Here is a 26,263-nt window from a genome sequence, read left to right on the forward strand (position 1 = left end):
GCGAAATAAATGTAGAAAACAAGGACGAGGGGCTGCACAGCGACGATGACGAGGAGCCCTGGCGTCCGAGCACGGGGGGACAGTAGAAATCCCCTCCCAGGTGAAAACGGTCAACATGATCTACGCCACTCACATCCCCAAGCGGGAATGGAAGCGGGCAGTACGGGACATTTACGCGATGGAGCCAGTCGCCCCCAAGTTCAACCCATGGTCAGCTTGTCCGATCACCTTTGATCGTAGGGATCATCCTACTAGCATCCGTCACGGCGGCACGGCCGCATTGGTCTTAGACCCAATCATCGACGGATTTCACCTCACGCGAGTCCTTATGGACGGCGGCAGCAGCCTGAACCTGCTTTATCAGGACACAATGCGCAAAATGGGCATCGACCCCTCAAGGATCAAGCCCACCAAAACCACCTTTAAAGGTGTAATTCCTGGAGTAGAGGCCCGCTGTACGGGCTCCATAACATTGGAAGTGGTCTTTGGATCTCTGAATAACTTCCGAAGCGAAGAGTTAATCTTCGATATCGTCCCTTTCCGTAGCGGTTACCACGCACTGCTCAGACGAACTGGATTCGCAAGATTCAATGCGGTGCCACACTATGCATACCTCAAGCTCAAGATGCCAGGCCCGCGCGGGGTCATAACAGTCAACGGAAACATGGAACGCTCTCTTCGTACAGAAGAGCATACTGCAGCCCTCGCGGCAGAAGTACAATGCGGCCTCCTCCAGCAAACCACCAATCCGGCGACGACAACCTCAAGCACCGTCAAGCGAGTCCGGAGCACCCCGCAACACGATCATTAGTCACACCAAGATCGCGATTAGCAGCTGGCCTCCGCTCAAACCCCATTAAAGCAGCATTCGTGCCACACGTACACAATTACACACTCACAATACCATGGGCATAGGCGGAGGCGCAGCAGTGACTCAGTCAACATTGCGGTATCACCACAACATACTTTCATAGTCTTTCCCTTTTACCTTTTAGGACAATTGCTTTAGTGCAGCCTCCTCAGAAGAGCCGGATTGCCGGACTTACATAGGAGAGAAAACCAAGGAGGCAACAGGCTTTGCGCATAGAAGGAAACACCCAGGTGGAATCTATTTACGATCGTTATACCTGTTTTATCTATCTGCATGTGACCTGCCCCCAGATAGGACATGTCAAATAGTCCTATTTATCTCCACTTAATGCATTCATTGTAAACATACGCTTAAATGTATTATTCATCAATGGGAGATCACATATAGCGTCAGCTTATCAGTCTTATTTGGGCATTTTTCTCGCATATGTTTATTTGATATTGCATCCGTACACCTTGGTACGTTCAGTTTGCCAGGGGCTTCTTATGGCGCCCCATACGGCAACACAAGTCCGAACACTTTCAACAGTGCGGCACCCCGAACTTATAGCACTATATTCATCAGCTCCGAATCATGTCTTTGGTCTACAGTTGGGATAGCCCGGCTCCCTTGTTTTGGTACCTTACGTTCCGTTATATCGGCTAAGGTAGCGCAGGGAGAACTACTGCGATTGTGTCCCGGTTCTTTCGGATGAACACCTCAGTAGAGAAAGCCAAAAACTGATCGGCATGATGCGGCAAGAGCTGGTCGCTGTTCGAGAGGTCTTAAAATCCTTAAAGATTTTTCCGCTTTAGGTGATAAATCGGCTTCGTCCGATCTAGGCATATATAGCGCCCCAATTCGGCCTTCCGGATTCTAGGGGCTTCGCTGAAATTTAAAATTGTAGACTTCTATGGCTAAGTGAAAGTTATAAAGCCACATAGTCTGATTGCCTTGTTCGCTGCGCCGGACACCTCCTTAAGGGACCAAACATTTGGATAAAGAGTGTCCAGGTTTTCCACGAACACCCAGTACTAGTTACGTGGGGGTGGAAGCCGATGACTCGCCTACTTTCAGAATTTTATAAACAGCTGCATAGAAGGTAATATTTTAAATCACAAATGCGCTACATAGCGCAAGTAACTTCGTCCTTAAATTACAAACATGACATAAGTGAATTCATTCTAAAATTGTGTCCTTGGTACATTCATCGTCCACGAGATGAGCGCCCTTCATAACGCCATCATAGTACTTCCCGGGATGGCGATGCTCCTTGCCCTCTGGCGGACCGTCCTTCACCAGCTTCTCAGCATCCAGCTTGCCCCAGTGCACCTTCGCGCAGGCAAAGGCCCGGCGGGCACCCTCGATGCAAGCAGATCGCTTGATGACTTCGAGCCACGGACAGGCATTCACCATCAGCTTGATCAGGCCGAAGTAGCTAGCCGGCAGGGGTTCACTACAGGGGTATGTGAAGATCATTTTGCATTTCCTGACATGGTCTACATGTTCGATAATTACCTTGGAGTATTTGGAGAAGGAACCCTCCCTGCAATGCCGAAGACAAGACTGCACGCCGGACTCATTGTCATTGAAGCCTGGTTCATGGGCTACTGAGGGAGTCCTGGATTAGGGGGTATCTGGACAGCCGAACTATATACATTGTCCGGACTATTGAAGCATGAAGATACAAGACTCAAGACTTCGGCCCGTGTCCGGATGGGACTCTCCTTTGCGTGGAAGGCAAGCTTGGCGATCCGGATATTATGTTTCCTTCCTTGTAACCGACTCCATGTAAACCCTAGCCCTCTCCGGTGTCTATATAAAGCGGAGAGGTTGGTCCTTAGAAGGCCGATCACAATTACAAACATACCATCATAGGCTAGCTCTTAGGGTTTAGCCTCTACGATCTCGTGGTAGATCTACTTTTGTACTACTCGTATCTTCAATATTAATCAAGCAGTAAGTGGGGTTTTACCTCCATCGAGAGGGCCCGAACCTGGGTAAACATTGTGTCCCTTGCTTCATGTTACCATCAGCCTAGACGCACAGATCGGGACCCCCTATCCGAGATCCGCCAGTTTTGACACCGACACGGGGCTTCTACTTCACACTTTGCCAGGTGAACCTCGGTTGGGGGGCATGCATTCATAGCTTAGGTTTCCCTTCGTGCCGACACGAGGGAGCCTGCTAGCTACTTCGCACTTTGCTAGGTGAACCTCTGATGGGGGGCATGCATTCATAGCTTAGGATTCTGATGTAGGGTAGAACCCTAGATGCCCGATCTTTCACGACTGGATGGGATCATACGAAGAACACGAAGAACACAAGGGGGAAAACGAGGGGAACAAAAGGAAGAACACAAGATAAATCACTCAACCAACAAGATCCAGCTACACATGTGATAGATCCTCGAAACACAAAGAGATACAAGATCCGAATCCAACAAGGGACGATACTAGTGGCGGTAGTTCTTCTCCATGAGGAGGTCTTGAAGGGGTCTTCCGTAAAGGGGTCTTGAATCCACTTTGGGGATCTTCTCCGAAGAGGTCGTAAGCTCCAATGGAGAAGTAACCAAGTGGACGAGCAAAGCTCTCACACAAATATGAGCTAATCCTTTGCTAACCCTAGAAACAAGAGGAGGAGGTCTATTTATAGTCTTAGTGGACGAAAGGTTAGGTGGGCTTCGACCCAACACGCCGGCAGGCATACAGGCGTTGGACGTCCGACGGTCACCGGTCGTCTGAAGGCTCGTGAGGGTCCGGATGTCCGATGCCGGTCAAGTGTTCGATGTTTTGGCTCTGGTCAAGACTTGTCGGTTGTCCGATTGGGGTCGGTCGGTCGGTCGGTCGGTCATCGGAAGGTCTCCATTCTTTTGATATTTTGGCTCGGGTGTGGTGGCGCCGGTCGTCTAGTGGGGCTCAGTCGTCTGGATGCTTGGAGGTGTCGGACGTCCGGTCGGCGTCGGTTGTCCGGCCGCTGGAGCATGCGATGGCTGGGACTTGGCTGGTCGGTTGGAGCCTCCAGGCGTTGAACGTCTGAGAGGCTTCGGTCATCCGATGACTGGGAGTTTCAAGCAGTCCTTCTTCTTGTCCATTGAACTTGGAGTCCTCGCCGTCTTGTCCGTTGGGTGCAGCTGATCCATGGCTTCCCTCCAAATACATGATCACACATAGGGACCCCGCATGAGGTAGTAGCCATGTCTCATAAGTAGAAAGTGGAAGTAAGGAGAGGAGGGAGTTCACCTTATCTTCGATAGCCTTTCCTCGAGCTCTTGTCATTGGTCCAAGTGGTGTCGTGGGAGATGTAGATACGTCCATGGGGATTATCGTGGGATGCTCCACATCATCTCCCCCTTGGGAAAGATGCGACCTCGAATCGAATGCTTCATCACCATGGTATGGCGAGAGGTCTTTGAAATTGAAGATGTCGCTTACATTGTACTTGTCACTTTGGAGGTCGATCTTGTAACCGTTGATGTTGTAGCATGCTAGAACCTTGAAAGGTCCATCGGCTCGTGGTAGAATTTTGGACTTGCATTCGTTGGGGAAGCGTTCCTTGCAAAGGTGTAGCCACACAAGATCTCCGATGTTGAATGTCATGGGTTGTTTGTTGATGTTGAGCTTGGTCGCGAGTCGTTGTACTTGGCGCTCGATGGTGTGCCTTGTATATTCATGCATCTTCTTGAGGTAGCTTGCTTGTGCACTCACGTCCATGTTGGTGCGCTCTTGTACTGGAAGAGGAAGAATGTCCAATGGGGACAATGGGTTGAAGCCGTAGACGACCTCGAAGGGGGACTTGCTGGTTGTGGAGTGTCTTCGACGGTTGTAGGCGTACTCGGTGATAGGTAGGCACTCCTCCCACTCCTTGATGTTCCTCTTGATCAACACACGTATTAGATGGAGAGTGTTCGGTTAGTCACCTCCGTTTGGCCGTTGGTTTGAGGATGGTATGCCGAAGAGAACAAAAGCTTGATTCCGAGCTTGGCGCATAGAGTCTTCCAAAAGTAACTCAAGAACTTGACACCGCGGTCCGAGACAATTGTCTTTGGCACTCCATGTAGGCGTAGGATATCCCTACAAAAAAGATTTGCAATATGGGAAGCATCATCTATCTTGTTGCATGGGAGAAAATGAGACATCTTAGAGAATCGGTCCACAACAACAAACACGGAATCCTTTCCATTTTGAGTTCTAGGCAAACCAAGTACAAAGTCCATGCTAATGTCTTCCCAAGGTTGATAAGGAAGACGAAGAGGCATGTAAAGACCATGGGATTAAGCTATTGACTTAGCTTTGCGACATGTAGATCATCGGTTGGTGAAGTGTGAGACGCCGCGGAACATCTTGGGCAAAAAATAGTTCTTTGAGAGCATAGCGAATGTCTTGTCGCGTCCAACGTGTCCCATTAGTCCGCCTCCTTGAGCCTCTTGCAAAAGGAGCAAACGAAGAGAAGACTCAGGAATGCAAAGTTTGTTATCTCTCATAAGATAATCCTTGATGTAATAGCGTTCCCTAGATGTATGCGTCAAACACTTGGTATAAGGAATTGCAAAAGTAGGATCATGCGCATACAAGTCTTTTATGTGCTCAAAGCCAATGACACTCAATTCAAGTTGAGTGACAAGCATGCATATGCGGAAAAGAGCATCCGCCACAATATTTTCCTTACCTTTGATGTACTTGATGACATAAGGAAATGACTCAATGAATTCACTCCACTTAGCATGCCGCCTATTCAACTTAGTTTGACCCTTTTAGGTACTTGAGCGTTTCATGATCGGTATGGATGATAAATTCATGAGGGCGAAGATAATGTTCCCATTCACACAAAACTCGCGCTAATGCATATAGCTCTTTGTCATAGATGGGATAATTGAGTTGCGCTCCGGAAAGTTTCTCACTAAAGTATGATATGGGGCACTTCTCTTGCGTTAACACGCCTCCTATGCCATCACACTAGCATCACAATGAATTTCAAAAGGGTTGTCAAAGTTGGGTAATGCAAGCACGGGAGAATGAGTAAGCGAATTCTTAAGCTCATCAAATGCGGTATCTTGGGATGGTCCCCAAACAAATGGTGCATTTTTCTTACTCAAAGAATGTAAAGGTGAAGCAATGGTTCTAAAATCCTTCACAAATCTACGATAGAAACCTGCTAAACCAAGAAAACTACGCACTTGTTGCAAGTTGGTTGGTTGGGGCCTAGTTTTAGAAGCATCGATCTTAGATTCATCTACATGAACACCCTTAGAAGACACAAAAAAACCCAAGAAAACAAGCTTATCAACACCAAAAAGGCATTTGTCCATATTAGCAACAAGTCGCTGTTTCCTAAGGGTTTGCAAAACGGTTCTAAGATGGGTGACATGATCTTTGAGGGATTTGCTAAAGACAATAATATCATCAAAATAGAACACAACAAATAAACCAATATAGGGACGAAGAACAAAGTGCATCACTCGCATGAATGTACCAGGTGCCTCGTATAATCCCATTGGCATAACTAGCCATTCATATAAGCCAAATTTGGTCTTAAATGCGGTTTTACATTCATCACCTTCTTGGATGCGTATTTGATAGTAGACACTCTTAAGATCAATCTTATAGGAAATGGTGGCTCCGCTAAGCTCATCAAGCATATCATCTAGGCGTGGAATAGGGTAACGATATCTAACGGTGATAGCATTGATGGGACGGCAATCGGAAACCATGCAATGAGTACCATCTTTCTTTGGAACAAGAATGACCGGAACGGAATGAGGACTCAAGCTTTCACGTACATGACTGATGTCTACTACACAACCTTCTTCTTGTAGACGTTGTTGGGCCTGCAAGTGCACAGGTTTGTAGGATAGTAGCAAATTTCCCTCAAGTGGATGACCTAAGGTTTATCAATCCGTGGGAGGCATAGGATGAAGATGGTCTCTCTCAAGCAACCCTGCAACCAAATAACAAAGAGTCTCTTGTGTCCCCAACACACCCAATACAATGGTAATTTGTATAGGTGCACTAGTTCGGCGAAGAGATGGTGATACAAGTGCAATATGGATGGTAGATATAGGTTTTTGTAATCTGAAAATATAAAAACAGCAAGGTAACTAAAGATAAAAGTGAGCGTAAACGGTATTGCAATGATAGAAAACAAGGCCTAAGGTTCATACTTTCATTAGTGCAAGTTCTGATAGAGGCGGGGGTGTCCCGATCTTTCGATGAGATGATAACTATCGATTTGGTGAAGATGACTTTGACGATCCGACTACAAACGTGCACGACGTTGCGCCTTAGCAATCGCTAAACCAACTCCGAGAGGTTATTGACCACGCCGGAGCACAATCAACCTGACCACGAAGGTCTATTCCTGCAAGCAATTGAAGAACAAGTAAGAATATGATAAAAGCAATCTGAATATTGCGAGTATATATGAAGTATTGATAAAGGTGGGGATCCGTAAGCGGTCTTGGTCTGGTCGTTGGACACAAACGAAGTACACGAAGTTGCAATGGCTAACTTTTAACTAAACAAATCCCAAGCAAAAAAGCTACTAGATGGATCTACTTATATAGGAGCAAGGGGTGGCGGCCAAGGAGGTGGGAGGACGTCCCAAGGCAGCCTAAAACTAACCCTAGGTTGTACAAGGCCAATGGGCCCAAGTGGAGGTGACGTAACACCTTTGGACTTGTAGATTGACTCGGATTCTGTTGCAGCGTCAGATTGTTTCGTCCATAACTCAACGCTCTGGACGGCTTTTAAGGTGATTCCAATTGTGCTGGAAAGGGCATGAAATCTACTTTCCAACAAAAAAAGAATCACCCAATTCGGAGTCCGTATGAAAAATTTGTTGGCGTTTTGAGTCAGGTATGTCTGTGCAGTCCGAATCTGAATCCAAAACGTGAGAGACGTGAACTCTATCTTCTCTTGGCCCAAAAGTGACGTTAGAAGACTTTTTGAACAGCACCTAAACTTCTCCTTTTCCCTTATCTTCATATGTGGATTGTACAAATGTCCCATACACCTGCAATTAGACAAAACACAAAAGTATGTGAAGTATTTTTGTTCTGGATAACATAAATATATTATTGAATAGTTTGCACTAGAAATCACCTGACAAATATGCATGTATGCAATATTTTTGGTCTTATCCAAGGTATTCATGTCCTCATCAAGTTCTCTCAACAATAATAACATAATTGTATCATATAACTATCCCTCAACATGCAAAAAAGAGTCACTCCAAAGCCACTAATAGCGGAGAACAAACGAAGAGATTATGGTAGGGTACGAAACCACCTCAAAGTTATTCTTTCAGATCAATCTATTCAAGAGTTCGTACTAGAATAACACCTTAAGACACAAATCAACCAAAACCCTAATGTCACCTAGATACTCCATTGTCACCTCAACTATCCGTGGGCATGATTATACGATATGCATCACACAATCTCATATTCATTGATTCAACCAACACAAAATACTTCAAAGAGTGCCCCAAAGTTTCTACCGGAGAGTCAAGATGAAAACGTGTGCCAACCCCTATGCATACATCAAGGACGGAACCTGCAAGTTGGTCACGAAAACATACATCAAGTGGCATGTGATATCCCATTGTCACCACAGATAAACACGGCAAGACATATATCAAGTGTTCTCAAATCATTAAATACTCAATCCGATAAGATAACTTCAAGAGGAAAACTCAATTCATCACAAGAGAGTAGAGGGGGAGAAACATCATAAGATCCAACTATAATAGCAAAGCTCGCGATACATCAAGATCGTGCCATAGAGAGAACACGAGAGAGAGAGAGAGAGAGAGAGATCAAACACATAGCTACTGGTGCATACCCTCAGCCCCGAGGGTGAACTACTCCCTCCTTGTCATGGAGAGCATCGGGATGATGAAGATGGCCACCGGTGAGGGATCCCCCCTCCGGCAGGGTGCCGGAACGGGCTCCCGAGAGGTTTTTGGTGGCTACAGAGGCTTGCAGCGGCGGAACTCCCGATCTATCTTCTGTCTCGATGTTTTTAGGGTACGTAGGCTTATATAGGCAAAAGAAGTCGGTCGGGAGAGCCTCGAGGGGCCCACAAGAGTGGAGGGCGCACCCAGGGGGGTGGGCGCGCCTCCCTATCATGTGCTTCCTTGATGCTTCCCCGGCTTGCACTCCAAGTTTCCTGGATCATGTTCATTCCAAAAATCACGCTGCCGAAGGTTTCATTCCGTTTGGACTCCGTTTGATATTCCTTTTCTTCGAAATACTGAAACAGGCAATAAAACAACAATATGGGCTGGGCCTCCGGTTAGTAGGTTAGTCCCAAAAGTAATATAAAAGTGTATAATAAAGCTCGTAATCATTCAAAATAGATAATAAAATAGCATGAATGCTTCATAAATTATAGATACGTTGGAGAAGTATCTGCAACCCCAAGCTTAATTCCTGCTCGTCCTCGAGTAGGTAAATGATAAAAGAAAGAATTTATGAAGTGTGAAGGCTAGTAGGTGCACAAGTTTGATCAACGATAATTTCAATCACCTTTTCTAGCATGATTATATGTCATAACAGTAGTTCATCTCATAAGACTTCTCACGAACAAGTAACAAGCAATTCACATGTTAAAGCATAGACTATAAACTTTCTTGAAAACTAGCAAACTTCATTCTCAGTTATCAAACAATTACAATTCATCTTATTTTCAGGATGGGTCTATATCAGAGCTTTGATTTAGCAAACACCACATACTCAACTATCATATAGTCTTCTACAATTGCTAACACTCACGCAATACTAATGGTTATGGAGTTTTAATTGGACACTGAGAAAGATAGGGGCTTATAGTGTTGCCTCCCAACGTATTCACCTTTGGGTGATGTCAACAATAATAGTTCATGCTAACTTACATCCAATTGGATATATATATCAGGATCTTTCCAACACGAGGTGCTTGCCAAAGGATAAAATGAAAAAGGGAAAGGTGAAGATCACCTTGACTCTTGCATAAAGTAAAAGACATAAAGTAAAAGATAGGCCCTTCGCAGAGGGAAGCAGAGGTTGTCATGCACTTTTAGAGTTGGATGCACAAAATCTTAATGCGAATGAATGTCACTTTATATTGCCACTTGTATATGGACCTTTATTATGCAGTCCGTCGCTTTTATTGCTTCCATAACAAGATCGTATAAAGCTATTTTCTACACACCAAAAGATCATACATATTTAGAGAGCAATTTTTATTGCTTGCACCGATGACAACTTACTTGAAGGATCTTACACAATCCATAGGTAGGTATGGTGGACTCTCAAGGCAAAACTAGGTTTAAGGATCTTTGGAAGCACAAGTAGTATCTCTACTTGGTGCAAGGAATTTGTCCAGCATGAGGGGGAAAGGCAAGCTCAACATATTTGAATGATCCATGACAATATACTTTAATTGAGATGTGAGAAAACATAACCCATTATGTCGGAGTAATTGGACACGGATACCCCGAAGATGGTGAGACGATATTTCAAGACATCGGGGCTAGCAAACCCCTCAGTCCGACTGCCCGGCCGCTCTTGCCGGCTCCCCGTCCGACTGCCCTACCCGACCGGCTCCCGACTGCAGCCCGACCCGACACCGACAAGACACCAACGAGACGGCCGTACCCAAGCACTATTCACATGTCATCTCAGTCATCATGTATAGTGTCACTTGTCCCCTGGCACTATTTATAAAGTGACCCAGGGGACAAGCATGACACCCACCATGCCTTGCTCCCATACCACCACACAGCTTAGATAGTAAGTTAGCCATGCCTATATAAAGGCACACATCCATCCATCCAAGGGATGGACTCCCACGGCCACATTCATTTGGCCACAAGGCTACTCACGGCCACAAGCCATGGCCATACATGGCCACTAGAGCCGGCCATACACATGCATATACCAGATCAGATGCATTTGGCACTGATCCCAGATACAGCTCCAGGAGCACTTTGTACTGCCGATGTACACCCCAGATAGATACACTCAGACATGCAGCAGTAGGAGTATTATCTCTCCGGAGAGCTCCGAAGCTGGGTAAACCACCGCGTGCTACTCGCATACCCGCTCTCGGTCCTATCAGCAGCAGTTCCCTCACACTAAGCCCTTGTGGCATCTGTCGACTCGCAAGCCCCCCGTGAGAACACCACGACAGTTGGCGCCCATCGTGGGGCGGTACTTTGCTACCATGCTGATGTTGGTTTCGCAGTCCGGGCGGGACCATTTGTCGCCTTAACCGCCACGGCGTCGCGCCGTCTCTCCAGTAGCGGTCCGGAGCTCGACATCGACACGCCCCCGAAGTGGCCGCGAGGGGCGGCGCGTCCTCGCCGTCAGCCTCACCATCTTCGTCTTCACTGCCGCCACATCACGCCGTCTCTCCGGTAGCGCTCGGGGGCTCGACATCGACCCGCCCCCGGAGCGGCCGCGAGGGGTGGCGCGACCTCGCCGTCGGCATCGCCTTCTTCGCCACCACCACAACACCGGCCGTTCATCTGCGCGCGCCCCGCGCGCGGGGCCTCGCTTCGGCCGGCCGTGTCCATTCACGCGCCGCTCGCATCTGCTCCCCTCCTTGCTGCGCCTTGCTTTAGCCGGAACACGCTTTCGCTCCTCCATATTTCGCTTATACAAGCTAGCTAGATGCTAGTCAAACATGGTCAAACACTACCCGTACGCTAATCAGACTATAGTCGGATACACTTCGTATACTTGCCAGAGGCAAGTTGGATATTATCTGTATATTCATCAGATAATGAGCAGATGCTAGCTCCACCTCCGCTCCACACAGCGTCGCCGCAGGCCGCTTCCTTTGCCCCTGCCTTGTTGCGTCGCCTTCGCCTGGTCGCGTCGTCCTCGCTCCCGCACGACTGCTCGCCTCCACGTAGCTCCACCAACAGCCGCGCCTGGCCGCCTCCCCGCGCCCACAGATGCCCGGCTGTGCCTGGTCACCTTCGCGTTGCGCACGCGCCGGGCTCACCTCTGCGCCCGCCGACTCCTCATCGCCGCGTCCGGCTCCTCTCCGCCGGGTCCCACGCGGCCCACGCCTCGTTGCCGCTCCTTCGCGACTCCACGACTGCGCAACTGCATCTTGCCGCGCACCGCCTGCCTGTCGGCTACTCCACGTGGTCGGCTCCGCCTCGATACCACCTCGTCGGCTCGAAGACCCCGCGCCGTCGTGCGTCGACTCGCACCCCGTCCGGCTCCGATGGCCCCGCCCTGGCCACGCCGGCTGCTCACCTCCACCCGCCGCCCCCCGCCAGGTGCGCTCGCGGTCGCCTGTTCCACACCTTCCGGCTCCCGCATCGGGCGCCGTGGCCAGCTGCGCCCTCGCGCGCGGGCCCTGCCTGCCGCCGCGGCCGAGTCGTCTGATGCCGACTCCCCACCGGTGCCGCTGCACCTCGCACGCCCGCAGGCTTGTGCGCCTGCGTCCGACCGCATCGCCTCGGGCGCCTGTACTACTCCGGCTGCCTCCCCGTGCCGGCTAGGCCCAACCCGCAGCCGGCCTTCCGTGTTACCGCGCGCCCTGCCTGTGTCGGCCCGCTTCGCCAGCACCCAGCGTCCCCGCAGCCGGAGTCCGCCCGGCCGCCCTTTCGGCCTCGCCAGCACCCGGATCTCCCGCAGGGCCGGCTGCTCCTCCGCCCATGGCCGGCTGCCCCGGGCCGACTGCGCCTCTCCCCATCGACTGCAGCACCCGCGCCGCCCCGACCCCTCTGCTCGCAAGGCCGCGGCCGGCCGCACCCTTGCCTGGCCGCGTCCAACCTCGTCCTGCGCGCAGGCCGGCTCCACGCGTCCGCCCCCGGCCGGCTTCCCCACCGTCCCGGCCGGCCTCTACTGCTTCGCCCCGGGCCGGCTTCCCCGCCACTCGGCATGCCGACTCCGCCCGCGTCAGATACCCGGCAGGCCTTGTCGTCTGCCGACTTTCCCACGTCCCGGACGCCGACTTCTGCCGCGACCCGCTCCTGCCGGTTGCTTATATAGAGAGAAAAGAAAACGAGTGAGATGCCGGCTGGAGAAAAGTCTTCGGGCCGGCTCTAAAAAAAAGATGCCGGCTGAATATGGGTCCAGCTGCAAAAAAGAAAAGAAAAGAAAGAGCATCGCGCCCGGCTGAGAAAGTGGCCAGGTGCTGAGAAAAAAGAAACGTGCCCGTCCGGCTACCAGCAGTCGGCGGACGAAGAGAAAAGAGAAGAAGACAAAGTAGTTGCCGGGAGATCCGGCCCGACTGCTCAGCAGTTGGCCCGAATCTCGGGGGCTACACCCAGCGGGTGCGCTGACGCGCCCCCGCGAGAGAGAAGACAAAGTAGTTGCCGGGAGATCCGGCCCGACTGCTCAGCAGTCGACCCGAATCTCGGGGGGCTACACCTAGCGGGTGCGCTGACGCGCCCCCGTAAAGAAGAAGACAAAGTAGTTGCCGGGAGATCCGGCCTGACTGCTCAGCAGTCGGCCTGAATCTCGGGGGTGACACACAGCGGGTGCGCTGGCGCGCCCCCACGAAGATTGCAGACAAGAGAAGAGTTTTGTCCGGCTGCCAGCAGATGGCAGAAGAGAAAAAGAAGAAAAAGGGCAATGCAAGACGCCTCGCCGCCTGGCCGGTCGAGCCTGACTGGGCGGGACCCCCCCTTTGAGCACCCGGGGGCTCGAAGGCTACACCCAGCGGGTGCGCCGACTCACTCCGCGAGCAGCGAGCCGCGCCGGCTGTCTTCGACGACCGCGACTACACGAAAATCAATGTGAGCTCCTCACCGACATATTTTTGCACCACGCAAACATGGATAACCCCGAGCGATGCTCGGGGAACTATCTCCGCATTTCATTACAATTGCATCACTGTTCGCCCCGGCGCCAGCCAGAGTTGGCCCGGGGGCTGGCTGCTTGGCCTGAGACGTTAGTTCCCGCAGACGGCATAGTAGTGTGCGCAGTACCGAAGACCCACTCTTAGTCACAGACCGCAGATCAGCTGTCCGGCTAGCAAGAGTGAACGCTGGAGGCCACCACGTGAAAAACGTCCTGGGAAGAAAAACGGTTCGGGCGACCCGACCGTTTCCTTTACAAGTATCTACTCGGTTGAATGTGCTCCCAGACTCTGAGTACTGTACACTCCACTTTTCGGCCCACTCTCAACCAGAGACCGCAGAGCGGCTGTCCGGCAGGCAAGAGCACAAGCCAAAAAGCGGAGGGAACACAAAAAAGATTGAAGGGGGCTCGGACTAAACCGAGTCGGCACCCTCCGCATAAAACTTGCAATGCTAAAAGCAAACATTTGATATATCTGCATGGACTAACTTTGTCTTTTTTGATGATCATTAGCATGAACACTCGCCAAAAAACCTCCGCCCAACTTTGCCAAGTTGCCCGAAGGCTTGGGGGCTACTGTCGAAGTAATTGGACATGGATACCCCGAAGACGGTGAGACGATATTTCAAGACATCGGGGCTAGCAAAGCCCCTCAGTCCGACTGCCCGGCCACTCCTGCCGGCTCCCCATCCGACTGCCCTGCCCGACCGGCTGCTGGATGCCGACTGCAGCCCGACCCGACACTGACAAGACACCAACGAGACGGCCGTACCCGAGCACTATTCACGTGTCATCTCAGCCATCATGTATAGTGTCACTTGTCCCCTGGCACTATTTATGAAGTGACCCAGGGGACAAGCATGACACCCACCATGCCTTGCTCCCATACCACCACATAGCTTATATAGTAAGCTAGCTATGCCTATATAAAGGCACACATCCATCCATCCAAGGGATGGACTCCCACGACCACATTCATTTGGCCACAAGGCTACTCACGGCCACAAGCCATGGCCATACATGGCCACTAAAGCCGGCCATACGCATGCATATACCAGATCAGATGCACTTGGCACTGATCCCAGATACAGCTCCAGGAGCACTTTGTACTGCTCGATGTACACCCCAGATAGATACACTCAGACATGCAGCAATAGGAGTATTATCTCTCCGGAGAGCTCCGAAGCTGGGTAAATCACCGCGTGCTACTCGCATACCTGCTCCCGGTCCTATGAGTAGCAGTCTTACCCTCACACTAAGATCTTGTGGCATCTGTTGACTCGCGAGCCCCCCATGAGAACACCACAACACATTACATTGTCTTCCTTGTCCAACTTCAACTCTTTAGCATGTCATACTTAATGAGTGCTCACAATTATAAAAGATGTCTAAGATAGTATATTTATATGTCAAATCTCTCTTCCTTCAATATTCTTTCATGAATTGTTCAAATGACCAATACAATGCTTGCTAACCTTCAATAAATTTACAACCTCTACTTCTTAGATGTGAAGTCAGTACTACTCATGGGAAAAACAAATGAAACATATATAATTCCAGATTTATCACATTCAAATCATTCAACCATTTACTCATAGGATATAAGTGAAGCACACGAGTAAATGACAAACTACTTCAAAAAGATATAAGTGAAGATCAATGAGTAGCTAAATAATTATGTAACTATGTGAAGACTCTCTCTCATTAAAGAATTTCAGATCTTGGTTATTTATTCAAACAGCAAGAAAAACAAAATAAAATGACAATGCAAGGATAGCACAACTCATGTGAAGAAGCAAAAATTTAGGTTCAACCAATACTAACCGTTAGTTGTTGAAGAAGAAAGGTGGGATGCCTAACGGGGCATCCCCAAGCTTAGATGCTTGAGACTTCTTGAAATATTATCTTGGGGTGCCTTGGGAATCCCCAAGCTTGAACTTTTGTGTCTCCTTAATTCCTCTCATATCATGGTTTCTCTTTTTATCAAAAGCTTCATCCACACCAAACTCCACAAGAACTTGTGAGATAGGTGTCGGGGAAACTGATCCACGAACACCTATGGGACCGGCGGACCAAGCCCCTTTCGGTTCGGCGGGGGGCGGAGATCGCACGAAGAGCAGATCGAGGCGGAGCACACGAGCAGTTTACCCAGCTTCGGAGCTCTCCGGAGAGATAATACTCCTACTGTTGCTTGTCTGATTGTATTGTGTTCTTGCTCAAGAGCGCTGATTGCTACAGTGCACTCAAGAGCGAGCGTGAGTGTGTTCTGGCTTCGAACCTCCCCAACCCCCCCCCTACGTTGCGCATGGGCCTCCTTTTATATGCTCAAGGGGTCACCGAAAGGTGGCAACGCATGCAAGGGTAAAAATGGAAAAAGAGCTGCGGTAGGTGCAACTACCTATACTGTGTCTACAGTGTATCATACCTAACCCTGACGGCAGGGGACAAAAGCATTTAATGCCCGTCTGCGTCGCCCAAACAGTGCGGAAAGGGACCGTCAGGGGCGCCACCGCTTGCCACGATGGCGATCTTGTCAGTGCCGCTTGCCACCGTGCACCGCTGGCTGCACAGCCTCTCGCCACGCGCGCCTGGAAAGGCCCCAGGGCGACACGTCGGTGGATGTGCTGGAGCGCGGGTGCGGAGTGGCCGCTTGCCGCGGCAAGTGCCTTGCCGCGATCATTGTCTTGTTGGGCCCGGGAGCTTGTCGCTCACCGAGCCTTGCCGGGATGTGTGGCGCGCCGCGGCAAGCTTTCTTGAGATGCCTTGGTCGGTCTTCCCGGCAAGCTCCTCTTGCCGTGGCCTTGTCTCCCTAGCTTGAATGCCTCGGTTGGCCTTCCCGGCAAGCTCCTCTTGCCGGGGTCTTGTCTTGAATACTTTGTTCTTGAACGGCTCCAGAGGAACCACGGAGGACCTTGGCAGTCACCCAGCAAGCCTTGCCGCGGGGTGCTGCGACTGCCCGTGCACAAGTTCGGGATACTAGGGTACCCCTACTCTAGTACACCGACAGGAGCCCCCGGGCCTGGGCCACACACGGTGCCGAGCGCTGTTGAGCCAGGCCCAAAACAGGGCACGGGCACGCGCGCCCTGGGTTGTGCCATTTCTTACTCCGTATCCACCGCGCCCTCCCGAACGGCACGCGTCGAATGCGGCGCCGTGGGAGAGATCGTGGGCAGTTTCTTTATTCGGAAAGGCGTAACGTTCGCCCCCTCCCTCTTTATAAGCAGAGGAAACAGGGGCAGTCGCCCATCTCGCCGGTTACTACTCCAAAATCTCCGCCGCTCCCCCCTTTTGAGAGAGAGCAGCGCTCCGCCCCCCATCGCCACCAGCACCACCAACGCCGTCGACCTCTCCCACCACCTCCGCCATGGCTCCGTAAGCCGACAAGGGGAAGGGCGCGAAGTCGGCCGAGGCGCAGCGTCTTGCAGTGCTGCGGAAGGAGCGGGCAATCTCCCCCCCCCCCAGCTTGCCGCGAAGGAGCTGAGGGAGTACTACTACCTTTTCTGGTCGACGCAGACGCGAGCGCATCCGTGCACGAAGGTACTCTCAGCTGCCGCTTCGGAGCTAGCTCCAACTGCAGATCCTTTCTTCGCGCTGTTCTTCTACTGCGGGCTCTGCCCGCCTTTCTCCGAATTCTTCTATGATATCATGAACACCTACGAGTTCCACCTCCTTGACTTCACCCCCAATGCCGTTCTGACCATGGCAGTTTTCGCACATCTCTGCAAAAACTTTGTCGGAGTCCATCCAAACATAGCCCTTTTCCGCCACTTCTTTATGCCTCGAGTTGAGAGAGGAGAGCCCTTATCTGGAGGAATCGCCTGGATCTTGAGGACCGGCAAGAAGGAAGCCTATCTGGAAGGAGAGCTCCGCAGCAAGTGGGATGAGTGGAGAGCAGATTGGTGCTGGATTGTCGAGGAGAACCCGCAGCCATTTACCGCCCAGCGCCAAGCCCCTGTAGTGCGCGGCAACGATTGGAGCAGCGTGGCCCCAGAAGATGCTAGGCTGAAGATTGCCATCACCAGGATCCTACGCCTTAGGCTTGCCGGACTCACTGTAGGCACCGTTGGCGCAGATTTTCTTCGCCGCCGCATCGCTCCCCTGCAGGAGAGGAGGAGACCCGCCTAGGAGTTCCAAAATGCGGCGGATATCATGAGGCTGCGCCCGGGCCTCAACTTCAATTTCACCTTCCTGGAACTTGACTCAATGCTCCTGGAGCTGTTCAAGCACGATCCTGAGCATCCCGGAGCGTTCAGGTTGCCGAGGAGCGTCGTCCCGCTGTGCAACAACTCGTCGCTTGACCGTATCCGTGCAATGATGCCGCTGTGCGACTCGCATGGAATCGTCCCCACTTGGCAAGAGCCTGCCGACGACGTCGTGTAGGAGTTCTTTGACGGGCTGGTGGAAGTGGCAGTCTGCCCCGACGAGCAGAAGAGCCTCACCCGCAACAGTACTGACGATGAGATGCAGCGCATCGCCACCAGCCTGGAAGAGGCGGCAGCAGCCACTGCCGCAGGTCAGTTTGGATTCACCGTGGAGGAGGCAGAGGCAACAGAGGCGGCAAGCCTTGCCAAACGGGAGGAGCTTGCCGGCGAGGAAGAGCTTGTCTGGCCTAAAACAAAGTCGAGCGAGCCTACCGAGGGTGCGAGCGACTCGTTGAAGATCGGCTCCACCTCTTCTCCACCTTCAGCCAGCTCGTCGCAAGAGGAGCCCCAAGCTCCACCAAGAAGGCATCTCCACAGGGCCGGGGACGCAGCAGGGCGACAGATGAGTCAACAGCCGCCGCGCCGCGCGACACGCTCTACCGCGGCAAGCACTGTTGCCGCGGGAGCGCCTCACGCCGCAGCAGCAACTGGAGCAGGGTCTTCTCGCACCACCGCCACCGCTCCCGCCAAGCGGCCAAGGGGAGCTACTCCTCCGCCTCGTCGCGCCGGGGGCGAGCCGGACTTTGATCTCTCCGCGCTCAGCTCCGACGAGGAAGAAGAAGAGTAAGATTCCTCTGCTGTACTTGTATTTCTTCAATTTTGCTGTTTTGTCTTGTATCTGATCTGCTTCACTCTGAACCCATTCCCTTTCAGGACGCTGGCCCAGAGAGCGGCGAAGAGAGCCAAGGCCCCGCTGATTGTCATCAAGGATGAGCCTATTGCGCCAACAGGGGACATGCCTGAGACCACCTTGCCGGACCTGGCGGCTACTCCTCGAAGCAGCCCCCAGCGTAAGTATATGGTTCACTTCCTGCTTTTAGGCGCGCATGGGTGCTCTTTCTTTGCTGATATCTTGATTGTTGGTTTGTGTAGGAGCAGAGCAGCCTCACCAGGAGTGCCCGGAAGCCGCTCCCGAAATGCTATCTGCTTCGACTACACCGCCAAGGGAGGATTCCCTGGCAAGGGAGCGTTCTCCGGCAAGGGGTAGCGCCAGCGATCCTCCAGTGGTTGAGACCACGACCGCAGATCCAAGTACAGGTAACCCTCTTGCCTAAAAACTTCCCTTGGGTTCTTCTTCTTCTGATTTTTCTTTCTGAATATTTGCTTGACTTTTCTCCCTCTTCCGGCCGTCAGATCCTTCTAGCACGGAGCCAATGGAAACCGAGGTCGCCGGCGAGGAGAACGCGCGTGGCAACGTCAACGACGCCGTGGCCACCGAAGAAGGAGCCGGCGCTGATGAGCTCGCCGGAGAAGAGGCCGCCAAAACCGCCGCTGCAGAAGCTGGTGAGGGATCCGGCGATCTCACTGACGGCCCTGAGGCCGCAGGAGCGCCAGGCGCTACGCCGACCGCCGATCCCTCCGCCGCTGCTGCAGCGCCAGGCTCCGAAGAGCCCCAACCTGGCGCTTATCTGAAGGCCGACGATGGCATCTTCATCAAGCTCCCCTGGGCGTCAAGATCCAGGGCGCCGGTCGAAGGAGAAGTCTTGGACGGAGAAGTGCTTGCCTCCGCTGGGCTGACGTTGGTCGACGCGCCAAGCAGCAGCAGCGGCGAGCCTGAGGAGGAGCGGTTGCTGCGGAAGCTGCTGGCGCTCTACCGCGCCTGACAAGCCAAGCTGGAATCCCGCGAAGCGCTTGTCGTGAAGGCTGGAGTGGATATCGAGAAGCGTGCGGAGGAGCTTCGGGGCCTGAGGCAGGAAGCTCTCCGGTCCCTGGCAGAGGAGCGGGAGCAACTCGCTGAGGAGCGGAAGGCCTTCCTCCTCAAGAAGGTGGAAGCTGAAGAGCAACAACGGCTGGTTGCTGAGGCGCTATTTGCGCAGGAAGGCGAGCTGGCGCAGCGCAAGGTTAACCTTGATAGCTACGAGGAAGAGCTTGCCGCGTGGGAGCAAACAGTTGGCGGGGCTCTCAAGGAAGCAAAGGATGCCGCCGCAGCTGCCGAGGCTGCCAAGAAGGAGCTGGAGGCGAAAGTGGCGCGACTGGAGGCCGACCTCAAGGCGAGCGGCGAGGAGCTTGCCGCGCTCAAGCTTGAGCGCGAGAAGGATGCCGCCGCTCATGGCGAGCTGTAGGGTCTCCTTGCCGAGAGGAGCAAAGAGCTTAGCACCGCCAAGGACTCCAACACTGACCTCGAGCTGAAGTTGGCGACCTTAACCCAGACGCTGGACGGTGCCAGGGAGCGGGAGGCTGCCTTGGCGGAGAAGGTCAGGGCCGACGAGGTGTTGCTGGCGAGTGCTGCCGCCGCCCAGAACACCTTCAGGGAGAACGTGGAGCACTGGATGGAGGGTCTCGTGGATGTTGCAGCCGCCATCGACGGGGAGCTGGCGCAGCTGGGGATGGAGGATCTCGGGTATTCCTCCGATGAGCACCTCCAACCCAGCGCCAAGCTCAGCTTGTTCTTCAAAGGCGTGGCGACGGCGCTCTAGCGACTCCGGGAGAGGATCCCAAAGCAGCCGGCCGACGAGTCGCACAAGATCTGCGCAGGAGCTCTTCAGAAGGTGCTGGTGAAGGTGGCCTCCCGTAACCCAGGCCTCAACCTCACCAACGTCCTCAGGTCCTTGCCGCCGGATGCTGATCTGGAAGCGCTCAAGGCCCTTGTCGCACCCATTGTGGACAAGGTGAGCGGGATCAAGAGGGTTGAGGGTGATTGCATAGATTAGGCCGCCCGTTTTCTTTTTTCCTTGTCGCTGTTGGTCATGTCATGAGAACACTCTGTTAGAGCTGCGACAAGCTATTTTGTAATATGACTCTATTTTGGATATCGATTGCTGTGTTATTTCCTTTACTTGATCACATCCTTTGTATGTTCTTGCCCTACGCTTTTAGGGAACTTGTCGGCGGAGGCACCTTAGCCGCGAGCGCTGAGTGCGGAACGTCAGCAGCCTGCTGGCGGTGCCGCTACCGACAAGAAACCTTGTCGCAACTAGTCGCAGCTCACTTAAGTTGTTGAGCGGACTCGAAACAAAGTAAGGGCGCAACTAGCTACGAGTTGGTTCCTCCGCACACAGTTTTTCCATACAAAGCATGGTCGTTCGAGGAAGATAACTTAAAAATTTAAAAACAGATTGCTCAAACTTTGGCAACTTAGCTTTTCTGTCGTTTGCTTCCCGGTAAGGCGAAACTTCCTTGAACGACGCCTGGTCCACACCATTATCTTCTCCTTTCCCCCCGGCAAACTTGTGGGCGAGGGAACCTTCCTTCCTTTGAGAAAGAGAAAGAAGAGAAAATAAAGATATGGAGCCTTACGGCTCGTTATTGCTTACCGGGGGTTGGTGCTGCACAAGGTGTCAGATAATACATGCGAAAAAGCAGAAAGCATGAAATTGACAAGATGTGCGAAGCACATGAGCTTTATTTATGCACGGGGTCTGCGCCCGGCTTTGTACGAAGGATTACATGCAACAGCGGCAAGACTTGTACAAAAGGTGGTTGCCGGAACAGGTTCCGGCAACCGCGCCCTACGGGTAAAACTTACGAAGATGCTCAATGTTCCAGGAGTTGCTCACCGGAATGCCATCTTCGGTCTCAAGGCGGACAGCGCCAGGCCTAGTGACTCGTTTCACCCGGTAAGGGCCTTCCCACTTCGGCGTCAACTTGTTGGAATTCTTGGCGGACTGAACGCGCCGAAGAACAAGGTCGCCTTCCTCGAAACTTCTGGCACTAACTTTGCGGCTATGGTAGCGGCGCAAAGCTTGCTGATATCGAGCAGCTCGTACAGCGGCCTGAAGACGGTCTTCCTCAAGGAGCAGCGCGTCATCTTGTCGCAGCTGCTCTTGCTCAAGCTCATCATAAGCGAGCACTCGAGGTGACCCGTATACGAGTTCCGTGGGGAGAACTGCCTCTGCTCCATAGACTAGAGCGAAAGGTGTCTGGCCAGTGGCTCGATTTGGCGTCGTCCTGATCGACCAAAGAACCACCGGCAGCTCCTCAATCCAGTTCTTTCCGCACTTGCGCAGCCTGTCGAAAGTCCTGGTCTTGAGCCCGCGCAGCACTTCAGCATTTGCCCTCTCCGCTTGACCGTTGCTTCTCGGATGAGCAACAGAAGCGAAGCAGACCTTGGCGCCAAGATCTTGGACGTACTGCATGAAGGTGCGGCTCGTGAATTGCGTGCCGTTGTCGGTGATGATCCTGTTAGGGATCCCGAAACGGCAAACAATCGACCTGAAGAACTTGACTGCTGACTGTGCTGTCACCTTCCTCACTGGTTCCACTTCCGGCCACTTTGTGAACTTGTCGATTGCAACGTACAAGTACTCAAAGCCCCCGACAGCTCGGGGGAAGGGGCCGAGGATGTCGAGCCCCCAGACCGAAAATGGCCAGGATAAAGGGATCGTCTGGAGAGCTTGAGCTGGCTGGTGTATCTGCTTGGAATGGAACTGGCACGCTTCACACTTGGTTACTTGTGCAGTTGCATCCTGGAGGGCTGTCGGCCAAAAGAAACCTTGCCGGAACGCTTTGCCGGCAAGTGCTCTTGCGCCAATGTGGTGACCACATATGCCTCCATGTATCTCTGCCAACAGCTGTTGTCCGTCTTCCCGGCGAATACACTTCAATTTCACACCGTTGAGTCTTCTTCTGTACAGTATGTTGTCGACAAACTTGTACATACTTGACTGCCGGGCTACTCTTTCCGCTTCTTCTTGTTCTTCGGGAAGTTCTCCCGTCTGAAGGAAATGGACAATCTGATGTGCCCATGCTGGAGCTTGCGGCTCGACAACAAGGACTAAAGGCACATCTGCTGCTGCGGGAACATCCGCTTCTACGGCAAGGGCCTGTGGCCCAGCTAGAGCTTGATGTTCCCCGGCAAGCTTGCCGGAGCAAAACTTGTCGGGAGCGTCTGCTTCAACGGAACAAACCCTAGGGCTTGCCAGAGCAGACTGCTCCTCAACACTCTTGGTGTTGATCCTAGGGACCTTCTTGGCGGCGGCTTCGGGGAGCTCTGCCGGAAAGTAGTCACCAGAAACCAACTTCCTCTTCTTGCTCTGTCCAGTTGATGGCGTTACAGAAGGTTGAGTCAGTTGAGCACAAAGATCCCTGGTTCCACAGGTAACTTAAGTGCGGCGCACTTTGACAGGCCGTCGGCAATGTCGTTCTGAGCCCTTGGAACATGTTCCATCTACAGGCCGTCAAAGTGCTCTTCTAGCTTTCTCACTTCATCAACGTAAGCTTCCATCAACGGACTCTGATAATTCTTGTTCACTTGGTGGACGACAAGCTGTGAGTCACCCCTGACAACGAGCTTCTTGATCCCAAGGTTTGCTGCGATCCTGAGACCGGCAAGCAAACCTTCATACTCTGCAGTATTGTTCGTTGCTTTCTCCTTGGGAAAGTGCATCTGGACTACGTACTTGAGGTGCTCTCCGGTGGGTGCAACAAGTAGCACGCCAGCACCGGCGCCTTGCAGCGAGAAGGCACCATCAAAGTACATCAGCCACTCTTTGCTTGCTTCCTTGACGGGGATGCTCGTTTCTGGAATTTCTTCATCTGGTGTTGGCGTCCACTCTGCTACGAACTCTGCCAATGCTCTGCTTTGGATAGTCGAAGTGCTCTCAAACTTGAGGCCAAAGCTTGACAGTTCCAGTGCCCACTCGACAATCCTGCCTGTTGCTTCTGGATTTTGCAGTATCCTCTTCAGCGGAAAACGAGTGACAACTGTGATCTCATGTGCTTGGAAGTAATGGCGCAGCTTTCTCGAGGCCATGAGAAGGCCGAAAAGCAATTTCTGCACACCAGAGTACCTTGACCTAGCCCCCTGCAGAAGGGAACTGACAAAGTAAACTGGGCGCTGCACCATCCTCTTCTGCATCCCTTCACATGCCTGCGCAGATCCATCTTTGTCGGGACCAGAGCTTGTCGGCGAAGCCCCCTGCTTGTCGCTGGATGCATCTGCCGTGGTTGCTGGCTCATCATCCGCCTCCCTCTCCGCCACTAACGCAGCACTAACCACTTGATTGGTTGCCGCTATATACACCAGCAACTTCTCTTGTGGCTTAGGTGCGACAAGTGTTGGAGTGGAGGACAAGTATCTCTTCAAGTCCTGCAGCGCAGCCTCCGCTTCCGGAGTCCATTTCATTGGACCTGCCTTTTTCAATATTTTGAAAAATGGCAGGGCGCGCTCAGCAGACCTAGAGATAAACCTGCTGAGGGCAGCCACGCAACCGGAAAGTCTTCGTACATCCTTGACGCGCTTTGATGCTTCAATCTGCTCAATGGCCTTGATCTTGTCGGGATTGGCTTCAATTCCCCGCTGAGACACGAAGAACCCGAGAAGCTTGCCGGAGGGGACTCCAAACACGCACTTCTCGGGGTTAAGCTTGAGGTTGATCTTGCGCAGATTTGCAAAGGTTTTGTCTAAATCTTGAATCAGGGTTGCCTTGTCCTTGCTCTTGACCACTATGTCATCCATGTAGGCTTCCACATTTCTGTGTATTTGTGGCTCAAAAGCGACATGGACTATCCTTGCAAATGTTGAACCAGCATTCTTTAAACCAAAAGGCATCCGTATGAAACAATATGTGCCACATGGGGTGATGAATGCGGTCTTCTCCTCATCCTCTTCTGCCATGAAGATTTGATGATATCCTGAGTATGCATCAAGAAATGAAAGCAAATCACATTCGGCCGTGGAGTCAACAATCTGGTCAATGCGCGGCAAGGGAAATGGGTCTTTGGGACAAGCTTTATTGACATCGGTGAAAGTCGATACAAAGCCTCCATTTCCCGTTAGCCTTGCGCACGACTACAGGATTGGCCAACCACGTAGGATGGAGCACTCCTCTGACAATGCCTGCTGCTTCCAACTTCTTGATTTCTTCTGTGATGAATTCTTGGCGCTCCACTGCCTGTTTCCTGACTTTCTGCTTGACGGGCCGCGCATGAGGACAGACGGCAAGATGGTGCTCGATTACTTTCCTGGGAACACCGGGGATGTCAGACGGTTGCCATGCAAACACGTCGACGTTCGCCCGCAGGAAAGCAACGAGCGCGCTTTCCTATTTAGGGTCGAGAGTGGCACTGATGGTGAAGGTACCACCAGTGCCGTCCTCCTTGGCGGACACCTTCTTGGTCTCTGGTGGAGCTGCCATTGTCTTCTTACACTTGCCGGTGGAGCTCGATGGTGCGTCCTCGACGGTAGCGCAGCACTCCGAAGAGGTGCGCTTGCCGGAGTGGGCATCAGAGCTCTTGCCGGACTTGGTCTTCTTCTTCCCCCGGGAGCTTCAACGGCAAGTGACTTGCGATCTGTTGCGGCTGCTGCTTCCCGGTAGATCTTGTCGGCGCAGATAAGAGCATCCTTCTTGTCGCCAGGGACAGAGATGATACTTATCGGGCCTGGCATCTTCAGCATGTTGTATGCATAGTGAGAGGCTGCCATGAATTTGGCAAGTGCTGGACGGCCGAGTATCCCATTGTAAGGCAATGGAAAGTCAGCAACGTCAAAAGTGACCCTCTCAGTCCTGAAGTTCAACTCGCTGCCAAATGTCACCGGCAACGTGATCTTTCCCTTCGGCTTGCTCCTTCCCGGATTGATTCCTTGGAATGTGCCGGTCTCTTCGAGCTCGCTGTCAGGGATCTGGAGTTTCTGGAGTACCGCGGAGGAGATCAGGTTCAAGCCGGCCCCGCCGTCAACTAGCATCTTAGTGACCTTGAGGTTGCGGATAGTTGGTGAAACCAACATCGGCAAGCACCCGACCGCAGTTATGCGATCAGGGTGGTCCTCAATATCAAAGATGATAGGCGTGCTGGACCATTTCAGAGGCCTGCGTGACTCTACGGATGGTTCTGCTGCATTGACTTCCCGCATCCACTGCTTGAGCTGGCGGTGCGAAGTATGCAGGGAAGCACCGCCGTCAACGCACAGGACCTCTGTGGCTTTCTGGAACTCCTGCTCATCGGCCTCGTCATCATCCATATCTTCGTCGTCGTCGTCATCTTCATCCTTGTCGCGGCCGCGGGGAGGTCTGTCTCCTTGCCGCTGCTTGGCCTTGCCGCGGCGTCCTCCTCGGCCGGGGCGTTTCTTGCCGGCTCCTCCAGCACCTTCCTGGGCCTTCTCCTTGTCGCGTCGCTCGTACTCAGCCTTTTGCTGCTCGACAAGCTTCTCGACTTTCTTGCAGCTCTAGAGGTCATGGCCCTTGGTGCGGTGGATCTTGCAGTACTGCTTGCTGGAGCCGTCCTGCTTGTCGGCGACCGCCACAGCCT

This window comes from Triticum aestivum, chromosome 5B (genome assembly GCF_018294505.1).
Source record: "Triticum aestivum cultivar Chinese Spring chromosome 5B, IWGSC CS RefSeq v2.1, whole genome shotgun sequence".
NCBI lineage: Eukaryota > Viridiplantae > Streptophyta > Magnoliopsida > Poales > Poaceae > Triticum > Triticum aestivum.